Here is an 18,142-nt window from a genome sequence, read left to right as displayed (position 1 = left end):
CCATACCAACTTTATACTCATTCTTCTATGTTTTTTGTAGGGAACGTGATGGTGTGACTAGTTTCCTCATCTGAGTGACATAATTTCAAACAGTCGTAAGTGAATAATCTTTGTGGAATCATGAGGAATCTAAAAGACTAGCTAAGGGTCTAATTTTGATAGTTTAAGAACCAGGATGACTTTATACTTAAATTACTCACTTTTTCACAAGGAGGAAAGTGGTGAAGTTATATTTTTCATCTCATCAATAGAATTCCAATCAACCAGTGAGAAGGAATATTTGGTGAATTTTTTGGATTCTTGAAGGCCAATATTTTGACGATGTTAAAAAGGGGTTGAGTTTGCAGTCATTTAACATGATTTTGTGCCACAAATTCAATGTTGTTGTCCATTTATTTAGTAGATATATTTTTAGGTCATCCCCAGAAGTAGAGGTATATGATGCAGTGACGCCATGTATTTCTTTTGATTTGCAGAGATGATGATTTTGATGTTTAGATCCTTGTTTACCATTCTGTTGGAGGATACTTGTAGGCCACTTCACGTGAGAATTTAATTTCATGCTAAAGAAGGGGCCACATGAGTGAAAGTTCCTATAGGAGAACGTCTCGTGGAGAGACATGCCACTCTAGTTGAGGGAGTTTATCCATGTAATTACAGAGAATAAAATATATACGCATCATCATATTGCATCATTTAATGAAGTAGCCTCTCCACTCTTAACAATGGGCCCAGTGACGTAACCCACACTGGGTGAACTCCATTATCAACTTGTTTTTGCTCTTCGATTTGATGGTTGTCATTATGTGTCCTCTTCTTTAAAGTATGCACATGTCATTTTTAATGCTCTTTCACATGAAATTATACTAACATCACCAAAGTAAAAGATCTTGGTTAATTCTAGTAACTGAGAGATGTCGTTCAAGTTTGGTATCAAATTGATCCTCCTTTTGATATGAATTGTGAGTCTGAATGATAACCAAAGAGTGAACGTGCATCTAGAAAGAAAATGGAGGATGACATAAATATTTATGAGGGCTTCTATAGGATGGCCAACATGTTAGATAAAATGTATGAATATTATGAGGAGAAAATGGTAAGAGAGGAAGACGAGAAAGAAAGAGAAGAGGGTGTGCTCCATCTACTTCCTCGAGTGAACATTCTTCTTCTTTACCATGTTCTCATCATTCAAATGAGGATATCAATCAGAGCCTTAAATCAAATAATGTTGAATTGAGGAGAATTATACAAGAAGAAAAGGGGAGAAGCGGAGATTACAACTTCAGTTATGAGCCATGAAAGAGGCATTGTAAAAGTTCAAGTGGAACGAAGTCTTAGCGAATCCATCATCACCTTCTTCAGAATTGATAGCTAAGGTAAGCAATATTGGTCGTTCTTCAGTTCCATTTTCACATGACGTTATTTATGTTGGAAGCATTGAGGTACCCATTTCAGGAACTAACTTGAGACTCCTTACCAAGATGGGATACATCGAAGGAGAGTGCTCGAAGGTAGTAGAATCTTCCAAGACATTTTGGAAACCATCAAGGAAAGAGGATGATGGGAACACATCACAATCCTCCCATGATAGTGCACATTGCAGAGAAAGAGCTAATCCCTCATTACAGAGACAACCAAGAGAGGTATAAAAATTCTACGTATTCTAAATTTCATTTTGATTACAAGAATATTGTTAATGATGAACAAAAATCATGGTGTAGAATACTATGTAGTTTTTTTGGCTTGTATAAACACGTGGTTTTCGAGTGCTAGAAGAGAATGGTAGCAAGAAAAAAGACGATACATGGAAGGCATTCTCCACATTAGGGAAGGAAGAAGGTTAAGAAGTATGGAGGAAGAACAATTTTTGCAATCATTGCAACAAAGGTGGACATAAAATGGACACATGTTGGAGGCTCCATCTAGAGCAACATCTCAAGGAAAAAGCACCTATGCAAGAACTAGATGGTGAAGATGCTCAACAAGTGAGTCTGCCACAAGGAGATGACGCATTCACTTTGATGAGTGAGAGATCATTTTACTAGATATAGTAGCTTGTCATGGCCGCATTTTGTAAATCGTGTGTTGCCATATAATTGTAAAAGTGATGATGTCATTTCCATTGCTTATTAAAGAAACAATGATGTTTTTGGCCTATTTTTATCGATAATTAGGGTATTGGTTTCTATTATGATTTACACTTGACCAAAGAGTGTGTGATATAAAATCTTGGCTAGTATGGGGATGCTTGGGTCATGAATAGTCATGTAATTGTACATTTAGTATTCAAATATTGTACTATGATTTTTCAAAGGATGCAAGTGTCATTTCATCACTTATGGCTCTGAAGAACAAGGGTGAAGGTGAAGGAAGTGTAGCTTGTCATGAAACTTGTTGTGAAGGAAATGTAACACAATAGATGTAGATTATTTTTATGCTTTTGGAGGACCAAGATCTGCTCAGTGGGGAGGAATGATCCATGTGGCTCCAAACAGGCTCGAAAATCAAAGATGACATATCAAAGGCTCAAAAATAAAATTTCTTGGATTATCATAAACCTAGGGTCCGATTTAGGATATTGGTGCAAGCTTTCCAATGATTCAAACGACATCTTGATCCGACATTGTATGTGAAAGTTATGACCAGTCAAAGTTTTGGTCAAACTCGACCCCCTGAATAAATTTGGCAGAGCTCCAACTAACTTTGGAGGTTGACTAAATCTAACACAATAGCTAAATTCATGGCCACTAACAAGGAAATAATTTAGCATTTATTGGCAATAGATTCTGGTGACCGGAACTGGTGAATTTGTTGCCTCTTTAATTTGTTCCGTAAACCAAAAAATTGGGTCGAAAAATTTCATCTAAGTTGTTTAATATATATATATATATATATATTAAAAAAAGGGGTGATGAGTTTCCATCCCCACCACCCTTGCCCAATGACATATGTTTATATATAACAAAAAATGTGATGGGCGGGCCAGCCACCAGCAGACCTTCCCAACCAGCTAGTCATTAAATCATGGGGTTGGCGGGTGTAATAGCCTCCAAAAAAAAACACACCATAACCACCAAACCACACCAAATAAAATTATAATGTGCCATTTTTAAACCAACTGGTGGACTACATGGTTGGAACCCAGGCCACTCACAACCGACTTGTTGAATTTACCAATGCGCCACAATGATTTCCTTTGTAATTCATGCCAATTTTTTTATATATAAACCAAAAAATTCTCATCCACCCAATTAAAGGACTCAAATACATAAAGGAGTGCATGGAACCGAGATCGGGCACATAAACCAAGGCATGGAACCCTAATGTAAGGGAATCAAGAGGAATCTAAAATATTCCCTTCGAGTTGATTTTTTGCAGTGGCAAAATCATGCAAAATTTATACTCATTTTACTCAAAATTTTGTCAGGAATCTAATGGCATTGTCAATTCTCTAATATGAGCAGTGGATTTTCCTGAAATAGACCAATGAAGGTGGAACCATGACATAGGAATTTTCATGGAATCTAAAATATTCTTTCGAGGCCAAGTTTGGAAGGCGACAGAACGAGGTCGACTTTATACTCATCCTTCTCAGTTTTTCACATGGAAGATGATGGCATGATAAGTTTCCACATATGAGTGGAAGAATCTCAAGCAGTCAAAAATCAAGAATATTTGTGGAATCATTAGAATCTAAAAGATTCCATAAGGGCCAAATTTTGACAATTTCAGAAATAGGTCATCTTTATACTCAAATTACTCATTTTTTGCAAGGAGCGCAGCAGTGAAGATAGATTTATCATATGAGAAGTATGATTATAGTCAAAAAGTAATAGGGAAGATTTGGGGAATTTTTGAGGTTCCCAAGGGTCCATATTTTGACGATCTCAAAAATGGATTGATTTTATAGTCATTTGAGACAATTTCGCACCAAAAATACAATGATGTAGCCCAATTCTTTATCAGAGTTGTGAATTTGAAGGCCATCCCCAGAAGTGGAGGTATATGATCCAGTCATTCCATGTCCTTTTATTGATTTGCTGAGATGATGATTTTGATGTTGATATCCTTGTTTACCATTCTATTGGAGGATACTTGTAGGTCACCTCATGTGAGAATTTAATATCTTGTCAGGCTAAATAAGGGCCCACATGAGTGAGAGTTCCTATAGGAGAATGTATCGTGGAGATACATTGCACTCTAGTTGAGGGAGTTTATCATTGTAATGATGAAGAATATACCATGCACTGATCATCGTCTTGCATCATTTAATGAAGCGACCTCGCCACTCTTGACACTGGACCCGTAGACGTAACCCACACTGGGTGAACTCCGTTATCAACTTGTTTATGTTCTTTGATTTGATGGTTGTCATCATGTTTCCTATTTTTTAAAGTATGCACATGTGGTTTTTCAAATTATTTCACATGTAATTCTACTAACATCACTGAAGTAAAAGATCTTGGTTAGTTCTAGTAGTTGATAGATCGGTATCAAGATGCAGGTGATAAGGAGAATGTAGCACCCTTTAAGAAGTTTAATGCAGTTGTCAGGGGACACAGATTTCAGCCTGAGGTGCAGAATAAGGATAATGGTAGGAAATATTTGAGGGGTTGGTTTGTGGTGGAGAGAATTTCCATAATGAGTGTTCATCACACCAGGGTGGTAGACCTCATATTTACAATGCTCAACAGGCACAAACAGTAGGGGATTTTGGGTAGAGTATTTGTCAGATTTATGCAACACTAGATCATATGCAGGCTAATCATCTTGTATCCATTACCAATATGGAAGTTAATATTTGTGATAAATTTGTTTCCACTTTGATTAATCTTGGATTTAGCTATAGTAATATCAGCCTTGACCTAGTGGATAAGTGTTTCTTGAATAAATAAGTGCATGAAAAAACTTGGTTAGTGAAGTTGGTTATAGGGACCAAAAGAAGAGTTCATCATTGGATGAGATCTTATGCATTTGAGTTGAATGGTATGCCTACATCAGCACATGTAATGTGCTTCCTTTGGGGTCTTATACTATTATTTTGGGCATGGATTGGTTGTTTATTCAAAGGACTAAATTGGAGTTCTATGATAATGCTATCGAGTACCTATTGATGATGGGGAAAGGACAGTCTTGTAGGGAAAGAATAATCCTACATCATTGAGAATGGATAAATATGCAGACAAAGTGCAATTTATGAAAATGACATTTGTTGTTTGTAGTGCATATTTCTAGTGACAAAGGGAAGGATATTGAGGATTAGGAAGTTGGGAATAGGTATCTTATATTACAACAATTTCTAGATGTGTTTCATGTATAGATTTCATAGTTTCTTCCTCATAGAGAGGTGGAATTTTCTATTGAGTTGATGCTAAGAGAATCACCAGTGTCTAAGTCACCTTATAGGATGAGTACTCTAGATTTGGTGGAATTGAAGTTACAACTTAAGGAAATGATTTATAAAGGATACATAAGGCTAAGTGTGTTACCTTGGGGTGCACCAATATGTTTTGTAAAGAGTAAAGATGGTACTTTCATATTTTACGTCGATTATAGGAAGATGAATAAGGTGACTATCAAGAATAGGTATCCATTGCAACAAATTGATGATTTGTTTGATTAGCTGAAGAGAGTTTCAATATTCACAAAAATTGATCTGAGATCGGGATGTCATCAAGTGTGCATCAAAGAAAAATACATCTACAAGACTACATTCCATACAAGGTATGGACATTATGAGTTTGTGGTGGATCCTTTTTGTCTTACCAATGCTCCAGCCACTTTCATATGTTAGATGAATAGTGTGTTGCATCCTTACCTAGACAAGATTGTGATAGTGTTTATTGATGATATATTGATATACTCGAAGAATGACGAAGAGGATGCAGAGCACCTGGTAGAAGTGTTAAGATTATTGAGAGCATCAATTGTATGCCAAGCTCAACAACTGCAGTTTCTTTCACTCTCATATTCGCTACTTGGGACATGTTGTTTCTAAGGAAGTGATAATAGTGGACTCGGAAAAGATTAAAGCTATTATGGTGTGTCAAAATCCTAGAAAAGTGGATGAGGTTAGATCTTTCATGGGACTAGTAGGTTATTATAGGTGGTTCATCAGGAACATATCAGGGAATGACTATCCTATTACATCTTTACGGAGAAAAGGGAAGAGGTTTGAATGGATTGAGGAGTGTGCAACTAGTTTTGAGAAGTTGAATCATTTTCTCACAAAATGATCCAATTTTAAAGATTACAAATCCTAATAAGGAGATTGTGGTTTGTACAGATACTTGTTAGGAAGGACTTGGTGGAGTCCTAATGGAGGAAGGGTAGGTGGTATGTTATGAGTCAAGGAAGTGGAATGAGAAAGAGAGGAACTATGTGATTCATGATCTTGAGTTGGCAGTTATCATTCATGCATCGAAGATGTGGAGACATTATCTTCTTGGCACGAGGTTTGTCTTCATTAGTGATCATAGAGAGATAAGGTACGTGCTTGAACAATCAAATCTAAAAGTAAAGCAAGCTAGATGGTTAGCTACCCTCAATGAGTTTGACTTTAAGATTTGATACATCAAGAATAAGGAAAAAAGGGTTGCAATTTCCCTTTGTAGAAGAGTGCAAGTGAATCACATTTTAGTTGTGAGCTCTTATGGGACATATTTACAAGAGAGTATCTTGCATGTAGGGCTACATGATGAGAGGTATTAATAACTGAAGAAGATATTGTAGTAGTAGGTTGAAGGTGTTATGGATGAGGAGTATCACCTCATAATAGATGGCTTGGTTAGATTCAGGAATAGGATTTATGTGCCAGATAACAATGAGCTCAAGAAGCTTATATTGAGAGAGTTTTATGTCAAGCTATATCTACGCCACTCATGATACCATAAGACGTTGACATTTGTTAAGAATATTTATCCTTAGTTGAACTTGAAGAAAGAGGTGGCCGAGTTTGTTACAAAGTGCTTGGAATATCATCAGGTGAAAGTAGAGTGTAGTCATCTGTCTAGTCTATTGCAGCCTATTCCTATTCCAGAATGGAAATTCAAGGTCATTTCCATTGACTTCATTACAGGTTTTCCGAGGACATCAAGACAACATGATTCTATCATGGTTGTGGTTGAAAGGTTGAGAAAGGTAGCTCACTTCATTGCAGTGAAGTCTACAAATTCATCTAGTTAGGTAGCTCAGATCATCATCAAGGAGATAGTGAGATTTCATGATGTTTCCAGCAAGATTATATCAAACAAAGATGTCAATTTCACTTGCAAGTTTTGGAAGGAATTGTTTGCAAGCTTGGGGATACAGTTATCTTTGAGTACGTCTTATCATTCATAGACATATGGACATATAAAGAGGGTTAACAAGATCCTTGAGGACATGTTGAGGATGTATATCGTGCATAAACATAGGAGGTGCAAGAAAGATCTTTCACTTGTAGAGTTTTCATATAATAATTGGTATTAAGGAACCTTGAGGATGAGTCCATTTTAGGCTCTCTACAGGTGGAGTTATCATACTCCTATTAGCTGGAGTGATCCAGTGAATAGGGTGTTGATTGGACCAAATATGTTGGCTGAGATGGAACAAGAGATACATGTTACCAAGAGGAATTTAAAGGAATCACAAGATAGGAAGTAGAGTTATTCAAATCAACATAAATCATTCAAGGAGTTTTCAGTTGGAGAGCATGTGTACTTGTGCACTGAGCCCAAGAGGGGCTCCTTGATGATTGGATCATGTGACAAGTTGGCACCTCAATATTGTGGGTATTTTTAGATCCTTGAGAGGACTAGACTAGTGGCCTACCGACTTGCACTACCACCAACAGTGAAATTCCATGATGTTTTACATGTTGCATTTCTTAAGAGATATGCATAGGATGTTGGTCATGTGATTGATTGGTCTATATTGGAGGTGGAACTAGAGGGAGAACTCCATCCATAAATGCAATGTATTTTGTAGTGGAAATAACTCATGCTCTAGAACTGAGAAATCAAGCAAGTTAAAGTGCAGTGTAAGCACTTTGTGCCTGATGAAGCTACATGGGAGATGGTTGATTAGATGGAGGGTTTGTATCCTTCTTTATTTTCGAGTTGAGAAGACGTGCTTGGTTTTTGTGTTTTGGTTTATATTTATATATGTGTATGTGTATTGGAAATACTACAATGAGTTATATTATCAAGCTCCAATAAGAAGTATGTTTTAAATATTGCATCGAGTTATTTTATAAAGCTCTAATAAGCAATATAGTGTTCATGGTTTCTGCTATTTGGTATGATGTAAATGTTGCATCAAGATATGTTAGAAAGATCCATGGGGAACATGGTTTTTTGGTTATAAGTTTCATTAAACATTGAGGATGGTGTTCCCCTAAGGGGGATGGGTTTGTAACAACCCCTGGTTGATTTTATGTGTAAATAGGAATAAAACCAAGGTCATGGGACATGTATTCCAAGATGAATGTTGGGAAAACATTATAGTGGGCATCACTTGTGGTTTAATAATGGTTATGGAAATTGGAAAAGGAAAAGAGGTAATAAATGACATTTAATTATGAAAATAAAGGATAATAGGAGAAAAGGAAGGTGAAGAGACACAAATTTGCATGCAAGGGAAATTAGAGGAAGAAATGAAGGAGAATGAAGAAAAATGAGACATTAGTATTAAAAGGCATCACCAAATCAGTTCACAACTTTTGGTAGTTCAGTTTTGTCTCTCTCCTTTCATTCTCTCTTTTATATACTCTTGCATACTTAGAGTACTCTTGGAGCACTATGACATTCACTTGGATTTGGAAGAAGACAAGTAAGAAAGAAAAGGAAAGCAAGGGAGCATATGGAGATAGCTGGATCAAAAACTACAATAAGCTTATTTTGATTGTTTTTGGATGCATGGTACATGTATGTGGTTCCTTAGTTATGTGCTTTCATTGGCATGGAGACTTGCCTGGAGTGACAATGGTTTCAACCTTTCTTTTCCATTCCTTAGATAGCCATGGTGTAGTAGGTTCCCCATTTTGCTTTCTGATTGGTTCTCTAGCTTCCTATGATTTTGGGTTGGAAAAAGTTCTCTCGAGCCATGAAAAACTCTAGGTTCCCTAGAGCCTATGGGTTGAGTTACTAGTCCCTAGAGCCTATGGATTGGGACAAATTATTTGGAGCCTTGAAACAACTTGGGTTCTGTGGAGGTTGTGGGTTCAGTTACTAGTTCCTCAAGCCCTCGAAAACTTGTATAGAGACCAATATGGTTTATGTTAGTGACTTATGGACTGCATAGATGAGATCATTATGTGTGAGGGTTGAAGTGCTTTAGCCTTTGGAAGCCCTGATTGGTTCCATGTTGGTTTATATCCCTTATGATCACACATTCATGCTTATAATATGGCGTGGGGGTGATTGGCTAAAAGAGAGATTTTGGTTCAACCAATCTAGAGTCGGGTGGTAATGGAAGTCCGTGATTTGGTTGGAATTTTCACCTGTTAATATGATCCAATTTTTTATTATGATTGTGTTGGTTATTAAGGTGATATTATTGATGATTTTCCATAGCTTCTATTATGGTTATATGCATGGTCTTATGATGTGGTATAGCTTCGGCTCTTGTTCATGATTTGATATATTACTGGATGGTTGATGAATGCATGGGCTAAAAAGTGTTATTATAGATAGCTAGAGAGGGTATAAAACATTCTTGGTGACTTTTAGATGAAGCTTAGAAGTTTATGATCAAATATGATTTCACGACCTTGTTGATGGGCTGGAATTTTATGCCAATAGTCAAGGGGATCTCTCTGGTGTAGGTTCCCAACTAGAGCCTACACCATGTGTGCTAGAGATCCCTTCCGGTATGTAGGCCCATCTACCATTCAGTTTTTTAGAGCTAGCTTCAGAAGGAGGTCCTGTACAATATATACCATGAATAACCAAAATGTAAACAACACAATCTTATATAAAGTTATTGTTAGCAAGACTTTAGATAAGACTTATGTATACTAGATGAATAATTCTTAACGATTGCAAATCAGTTCACAACAATCAACCATTTATAAGCCTACATAACTATGCAGTCAAGACAGATTATTACTAATACTAAAAGAAATAGTTCACCAGCACAAGCATAGAGTTAGTAAGCCAAAAACCATTCATACGTAGCAAAACCAGATTTGAAGTATGAAACAGCATGTGAGGAGACCGCACATCAAATAGCTTTCAGGAACATTTGATCCGTCAAGTAAGGAAAATACTCATGGCACCAGCACATAGAAATATGAAAAATTCAATAGTGAAGACGTATAATCAACTCTTGTATTAATTAGAAGGACATCAATTCTATCAAGTAATATATATATGTGTCTCCAAAATAGTCCTCAGCCAAAAAGCCCTTAAAAATGAGTCATGGGGTTACATTTATAGGATAAGAGTGACCCTTGGTATACCCTTAACTCTTGGGCTACCTCATGACCTTTCATCTGCCATATGACTCTTGGCATTCGTGTGACCTTTCACGTTCACAGGGAATTTTGTGCCAGCATAGTACACAATGTCACAAAAATGACTACCATCCTAATTGACTAATCTATAGATGGCAAGTTCCGGAATGTTGAGCCCGATATTTTCTGTCAGGTAAGTGCACCATATGTTGTATTGTGCCGCAATGGGAGAGATCTGTCATTGGCCTTCATCATGTCGGTGTAAGCACTCAAGTTTATCTGGGAGGAGGGTGTTCCTTTTGGCATGTATATGATTATTCAAGGCAAACTTGGTGTAGAGCCTTACTGGTTCTACTACGTAGCACTTGATATTTTCTCTTGAGATCAGCATATCTCCTGTGCGAGCTGCTTGTTTATATGTATCTACAAATGCCTGTACTTCATTGTTGATCTCCTCCTTGTTTTTTACCTATCCAGTCTCTCTTATAGAGGGGGCCCCATGTAGTTGTATCACTAATTCCAAACTTCTGAACAACTGTTTGTAGGAGGCCAACACCCTCTCTGCATCTTTGGCCAATTTTTCTCTAGACTAAACTTTGATACGAAGTTGGACCTTAGCATTTTGCATAGCGATCCAATATTTCCTAGGGACCACTCTCGGGGCTTTAGGGAACTTTTTAGACCATTCATGTATTTTATCCAAAGTGGTCATGGCCTCTTTGAGCATGACAACCCTCTCTTTTGAGTGAGTTTGAATGGTCACGATGGGTTCTATTGTGTGGTGCAGTTTTTCCATTTCTTCATACACTACTACCATAGTCTCCCCCATGATCTCTGTATTTGATGCGATTACTGCTTGGAATTTTGTTGAGCTTGTGTGTAATAAGCAGAGTGTCACGTTTTCCTCCTCCATCCCATTCTTCCCTTGTTCCACAACAGTGGCCCTTTGTTGGTATGCGTATAACCTGTTTTTCAAGTCTACAATTTGTTTACGCATCCGAGCTATGTTCTGTTTTGTGGCAGCTACAGATGTTGTTCTAGTGGAGGCAGCCATTGGAGGATTTTTCATGATCTTAGGCATGATATCTATTGCCGTAGTTATTGACGGGTCAGCTGGTTCCTGCTGCAATATTTCTTCCTCTCCTATATAATTTTGAGGTTTACTTCATCAAATATGATTTTATTTAGATATAATACCTCCTCGTCTTGATCTTCTGAGATGCCCAGCTCTCAGAGGGGAAGGTCTCCACCAGTGAGGGGAGTAGTGGAAGGTACATCCAACGGAGGAAGCTCACCTTGTCCTAAGCCAAAATGAATTTCTTTGATTGTCTCCCCTTGTTCATTTTTCTCAGCTTCCTTTTCCTTGTTTATCATAAGCTCTTCTTCTTGCTGCCTCTTTTCTCCTTCTGCTAGTGCCTGTTGCCTTTCTAGTTCCTCTTCCATGTTCATTAGTTCTTGTTCTAACCTTTTGTGTTCCTCTTGTCTTCTCTTTTCATCTTCTTCTGCCTGTTTTTTCTTTTCATCTTATTCTTGCTTTTTCCTCTCTATCTCGTCTTGTGATTTCTTTCGTTCTTCCTGCCGCATTTTCTCTTCCGCTTGTTTTCTCCTTTTTTCATTCTAGCTCTAGTCGCCTGAGTCCTACAATTGCTTGCTTTCCATTTCTCTTTGGCTATTTAGCTCTCGCTTATTTCTTTCCAGCTTAGCATTTCTTTGTATCAGGGCAACTTCTTCTTCCTCTTTGTCACTTAGGGGGTCTTCAACCTCTTTTCCTTTTCGCTTTCATGATTCCTCGGCTCCCTTTGGTGTTTGGTGCAGTTGTTTCTTCACAGTTGAAGCTATTTCCTTGAGGCTTACGTCCTCCTGGGAATCATCGAGGAGCTCATTCTCTATGGTCTGCTGCTCACTCAGGCTTATGGAGTTATACCAATTCCTAATCCCATCCTCAACTTTTTGGTGTGGGCGTAAGACCAACTGAATTTCGCCTCCTTACAATGGGTAGCTATGACCTTCTCGGGACCAACTGTTTGGTAATTCAGGGTCACAAAATGGCTCCCATCCAATTATTCAACTTTTTCTTCTACCTGTTTGAAGTTTTCTACTACGTACGCCCCAATAGTGAGAGGGAAAGGTGGCCATGGTTCCTTCTTTCCTTTTTTAAAAACCTTCAAGAAACCCTGTATCATTTGGTAACAAACTTCTCACAGAAGTGTGGTAACCATGACAAAATTGAGAAGAGTGTGAAGAGCTTTATGAGTACCGAACACTCTAACATTTGTTCCTTCATCAATGGGAAACCAATGAGCTACTTTGACCACGATCTTCATGGCTCTCTGTGGCATGCAAGTTAGTTCTTCCTTGAACAATAGCTGGTATAATGGGATAAGAAATGTTTCGGATATTACATCCAACATGATTCTATAATCTGTGTCCCAGAAGACTTTGTAGTGGCAGTGAACAGGTTGGGCTATTGATGCATCCCAATTATAGGTCTAGTGCTTAAAGTATCACCTGAAACAAACAACATCAAGGAGGTATGATGACATATAAAGTTTTGGGGGCTTCTTGAGGGATGGGCATTGGTCAGTGGTTATGTTTGTCCTCAAAGATAATGAGAGGATGCTTTCCCAATTAAAAATAGTTCCTTTAGTGGTGACAACATACATGAGAGGAACCGATGTGTGAAAAATAACATCACAGACTAAATTTCCATATAACTGACACATCATCACAATGATTAACTGATATACTTTGCATAGCCCCTCTGTCTCGTAAGCTTGTTCTGTCCTGACCCAGAATTTTACCGGTTCTTGCCACCAATCCCTCAAGATGTCGTTTTTTGGGATTGTGAACCCGGCGAGCCACTTGGTGTTAAAAATCTACTGCTTCTCAGGAAACCTATAGTAAGAGTTGATGGTTACTAAATATATGGTGGCTATGGGTGTCGCATCATGACCCCTGATCATCCAGTCATCTATACTTGTACACTGCAAGATCCATTCAATGATTTTTGTGCACAAAAATACTAGTGGATGTGCCACTACTTTATATAATTTTGACTTCTTGACGTTGATATGTACCTGGAAGTCTTCCTGTGTTTTTAGAATATCCTTCTTGGAAAATTCCTCGTAGATCATATACCAGGAGAGTCTGGTGGTTTTACTTATTTTGCAGGCAGTGTCTCCGAAGATAGGTGGTTGTTCTTCTAGATCGGCCTCCCATGCCATGCTTTCCGAGGTGCACTCAAGCTCGACATCACCTAGCATGTCAAAAACACAGTCCCGCGATGAGACAGATGGTATTACAATCAATTGCAATGAAAAACAAAAAGGAGACTTAGCTAGTGATAGGGAGGTCGCGGGGAAGGAAAGTCACACTATCGTATATTTCAATACTGCGACTAAGCGACTGAGATCATAGGTCACGGAGTGAATTCAAGCTAGTGATCTGTGAAATCTGGTCACAGGTCACACAAGGTATGGTGGTCACAAGTCGCAACTAGTCGAAGTTCGTGAAGATGTGGAGTCGCGGAGTCATGAAGTCACATGGGGAATGGTATCGCGACCACGAGATGCGTGACTACGGCTAACAAAAGCTCAGAGAATGCCCTATGTGCCTTTGGGAGGCCAGGGTCTCTCTCAAAGGGATGGACTTTAGGCTTCCCGATAAGGTGAGGGGGTCAGGTTTAAGGAAAAACAAAACCTTCTAAGAGCAGGCACGAGGAAAAGGCTAGGGAAAACTATTAAGCATGAAAATGAGAGAAATGCTAAGTAAAAGGATAAACCCTAGGGCAAGGGATAAGCCAGAGGTCCAGAGGGGCAGAAAATGACACTTGGAAGGAAATAATGATTGCAAGCGGGAGGAATGCTACTTACCAAAGTCAGACGCGTGCGTGAATTCGGCTCGGAGGAGCTTCCAGTACAACCAACAGAGTCTTGACAAATGAAACTGGGTGCCCTCCTATTTGTAAGATAGTCACATGTTTGGGGGTCACGAGGGTTGAGAGTGTGACTATTGCAACCCTATGACTCGCAGGTCACGAACTCACATGAGTCGTGTGGTCGCAACAAAGGATGTAAGTATGAGGCGCGACCTTGCGATCTTGTGACCTTGTGACTCACAAAGTCGAATAGTCACAGAGTCACATAGTCTCATAGTCGCATAGTCGTAGAGTCGTATAGTCTCATAGTCACATAGTCACATAGTCGCACAAGTGACTGATGAGAATCGAGGCGACATTGCGACCCTGTGACATATGCGACTCAAAAGGTTGCAAGGTCACAAGATAGTTATGAGGATGGAGGTGCGAATACGCGACCTTGCGACCCATGAGCCGCTATGGTCGCAATGTTTTCCATGGTTGCAATTATTATTGATAGTCGTGTTCTGACTCTGTGACTGGCCTACCAAGGCAGGAACTAACGACTTGGCTTAACTTAGTAAAAAAATTGGATTTCTCCTCTGGTTTACAGATAGTGATGAACCTTTTGGGCAGGACCTTGCGGGGATGAAGCTTACTCCTGGTGTAGGGGGCTCCAAAAATTCAATGGTTGCCTAGATTTTTGGAGGTGTTGTTGTAGCCTCTAGAACAATTGGCGATTCCTTCAAAGAATCCAAGATCTCTGACGTTTTTGGGAATTTTTTAAGGCGACTTAAGTAAATATCACTTCATGGAGATGTGGGTCCCACTGATGGTATTCTAGGCATCCCTTTCGAACATGGTCTTTTGTCCCCACTGGCCTGACATGATCTTTGCACACACAATAGGGCACTACCTCCTACTGCCTTGGACACAAAATGGAAACTGAAGTTACAGTATAAGTTTTGAGGTATTCCTAGTATAGTGGTCATGGTACTCTGGTGTTGCTCCACTACCAGCGAGCCTGAACAGTACGCCATTGGAGTCAGTACCTAGAAATCGTGAATGTTTCTCAACTACAAGTGAGCCTGCTCAGTACCCCAGTGGATTCGTTGCTTCACCTCTTTGTGCAAGAAGCTTTTCTCAGTCCTTTAGCCATTATTATGAAAAATATATAGGTGCTTAGTAGCACTTATTTGCCTATGCATATATGCACTTATTTGATGAAGGCCTAAAGCCTAGGCAGATATGGGATCCTAACTTTTTTGATTTGCAAAGAGGTTGTTTCTCGTTTATCGGAGTCCTTATTATTTTTCCAAGATAAATGTATACTCATTACTGGTTTCTTCAGTTTCTATTTTGTTCCCAGAACTGTGGCTGAGCTAGAACAACTTCAAGAATTTTGACCATATAAGCAGTTAGGACAGAGTGATGTAAGCATGAATGAGGAACTGTATGTGCCACAAGCTCCCCATTGTCACCAATCTAGCCCATAATACTCTTGTCGTGACTTAAGCTTTGGTCTGTTTGTTATGAAACCAGCTCAAGAAAAGATAGAAAAGATAGATCAACGCCTTAGAATTCAGCCTCTTCGAGGGGGCAACCTCCTTTACATTACATAAATGAACAATTCTTGGATGATTCAAATGACAAAACCTCCTTTCTATATATAGGAGTCTAAGGAGTCACAATATAACCCAGCCAACCTAACAATAATAATATAAATCCACAAAATAAAAATAGAGGGATTCTATGGGGCAAAGTAATAACAATATGGGGGCAATGGGGGCACAACAATATTGATAAGGGGTATAACTACAATAGTAATGGGGTAATCACTAGTATTATAGGGACCCAACATGCCCCTCTCCTTCAAAAAGGTGTTGTTCTCAATGCTTGAGTAGTTCTGTATACTTCTGTATAAAATTCTGATCCTCCCATGTGGAATCTTCAACAGATAAGTTCTTCCACTTGATAGGATACTCCGAAATTGATCGATTTCGTAGCTGTTGAGTTCTTGCTTCTGTGACTGCTTCTGGTTCCAATACAATTTTTCCTTCCTCACCAAGTTCTGGAGATATTGTTTGAACTAGGAGCTTGTTGCCTATAACCTTCTTTAAACATGAAACATGGAAAACTGGGTGCAAATCGAGAAGCTGTAGGAAGCTCCAATTTGTATGCCATAGTACCAATCTTTTGCAACACCTTGTACGGACCATAATACTCTGGTGATACTTTATTATCCTTCTTAGCTTGCTTGAGGGACATTTGCTTATATGGTTGTAGCCGTAGGAATACCCAATCACCTACATCAAAACTTCTTTCACTGCGATGTTGATCTGCCTGTTGTTTCATTCTATTCTGTGCCAACACGAGGTTATCCTTTAAGAGTTAGAGGACTTGTTGTTGATGTTCGATGTCTTGTTCCACTACCTGAACCTTAGAATTTTCTCTTAAATATGATGTGATGGATGGTGGTTGATACCCATAAAGTGCCTTAAATGGGGTCATTTTTGTTGCTGTATGGAAGGAAGTGTTATACCACCATTCAGCTAGAGCCAACCATTTGACCCATTGTGTCTGTATATCAGATACAAAGCAATGAAGATATCCTTCCAAGCATTTGTTTACTATCTCAGTTTTCCCATCAGATTGAGGATGATAAGATGAGCTATGAGCTAACTGAGTACCAAGACAAGAAAATAATTCTGTCCAAAAATTTCCAGTGAAAATGGGATCTCTGTCACTTACAATAGTCTTTGGGTTTCCATGTAGCTTTTGAATTGTTTCCATAATTGCAGTAGAAACTGTACTGGCTTTAAATGGATGTGATAATGCACAAAAGTGTGCATACTTGGTAAGTCTGTCAACTACCACCATGATGACACTCTTTCCCTCAGACTCGGGTAAACCTGTGATAAAATCCATTGAAACGTCCTCCCAACGTTGGCTTTGAATGGATAAAGGTTGTAATAGACTTGGTGTCTTAATTGTTTCAACTTTATTTTGTTGGCAAACCAAACATTCTGCCACAAAATTTTGAATATCTGATTTAAGGCCATCCCAAAAAAATTCCTTCTTAACCCTATGGTATGTTTTTTAAAATCCTGAGTGCCCTCCTAAGGGAGAAGTGTGCAATTCCATAAGAATATTTTGTTTTAGCTGGGAATTCTTACAGAGGTATAAGCGATCTTTGTACCATAATGAATCATTTTTCCAGCTAAATGTATCAGACGTACTGGAATCTTGTTGTAACTTTTGAATAAGTGCCCACACTTCTTCGTCATTCTTCCATTCCTCCCTTGCTTTGTTTATCCAATCTGTTTGGATAATGGAAATGGCGCTCAACAATACTTCCACATCCTCATCCTTTCTTGAGAGTGCATCTGCCACCACATTTTGCTTCCCTTTTTTGTAGATGATTTCAAAGTCATAACCCAACATCTTTGTGACCAACTTTTGTTGCTCTTCAGAGGATAATCTTTGTTCTAAAAAGTATTTAAGGCTATCATGATCCATTTTTACCTTGAAGTGTCTTCCCATTAGATAGGGTCACCATTTCTTAAGTGCATGGAGTATTGCCAACATTTCCTTCTCATAAATAGTTTTTTTTTTAAACTTTCCCTTGATTGGACGACTTTCAAAGGCAATGGGTCTTTCATCTTGCATTAGAACAGCACCAATTCAATTTCCTGAAGCATCACATTCCACAAAAAAGGTTTTTGTGAAGTCCGGTGTAGCTAAGACCGATGCTTGGCACATTGCCTCTTTAAGATGTTCAAAGGCCTTTGTTGCTTCCGGAGTCCATGAAAATGCATCTTTCTTCAATAATTTTGTTAGAGGCACTGCTA

Source organism: Pinus tabuliformis, chromosome 5_1, assembly GCF_031772625.1.
Source record: "Pinus tabuliformis cultivar Carrire ecotype Pingquan chromosome 5_1, CPIR1, whole genome shotgun sequence".
NCBI lineage: Eukaryota > Viridiplantae > Streptophyta > Pinopsida > Pinales > Pinaceae > Pinus > Pinus tabuliformis.
Note: the sequence above shows the minus strand (reverse complement) of the source record.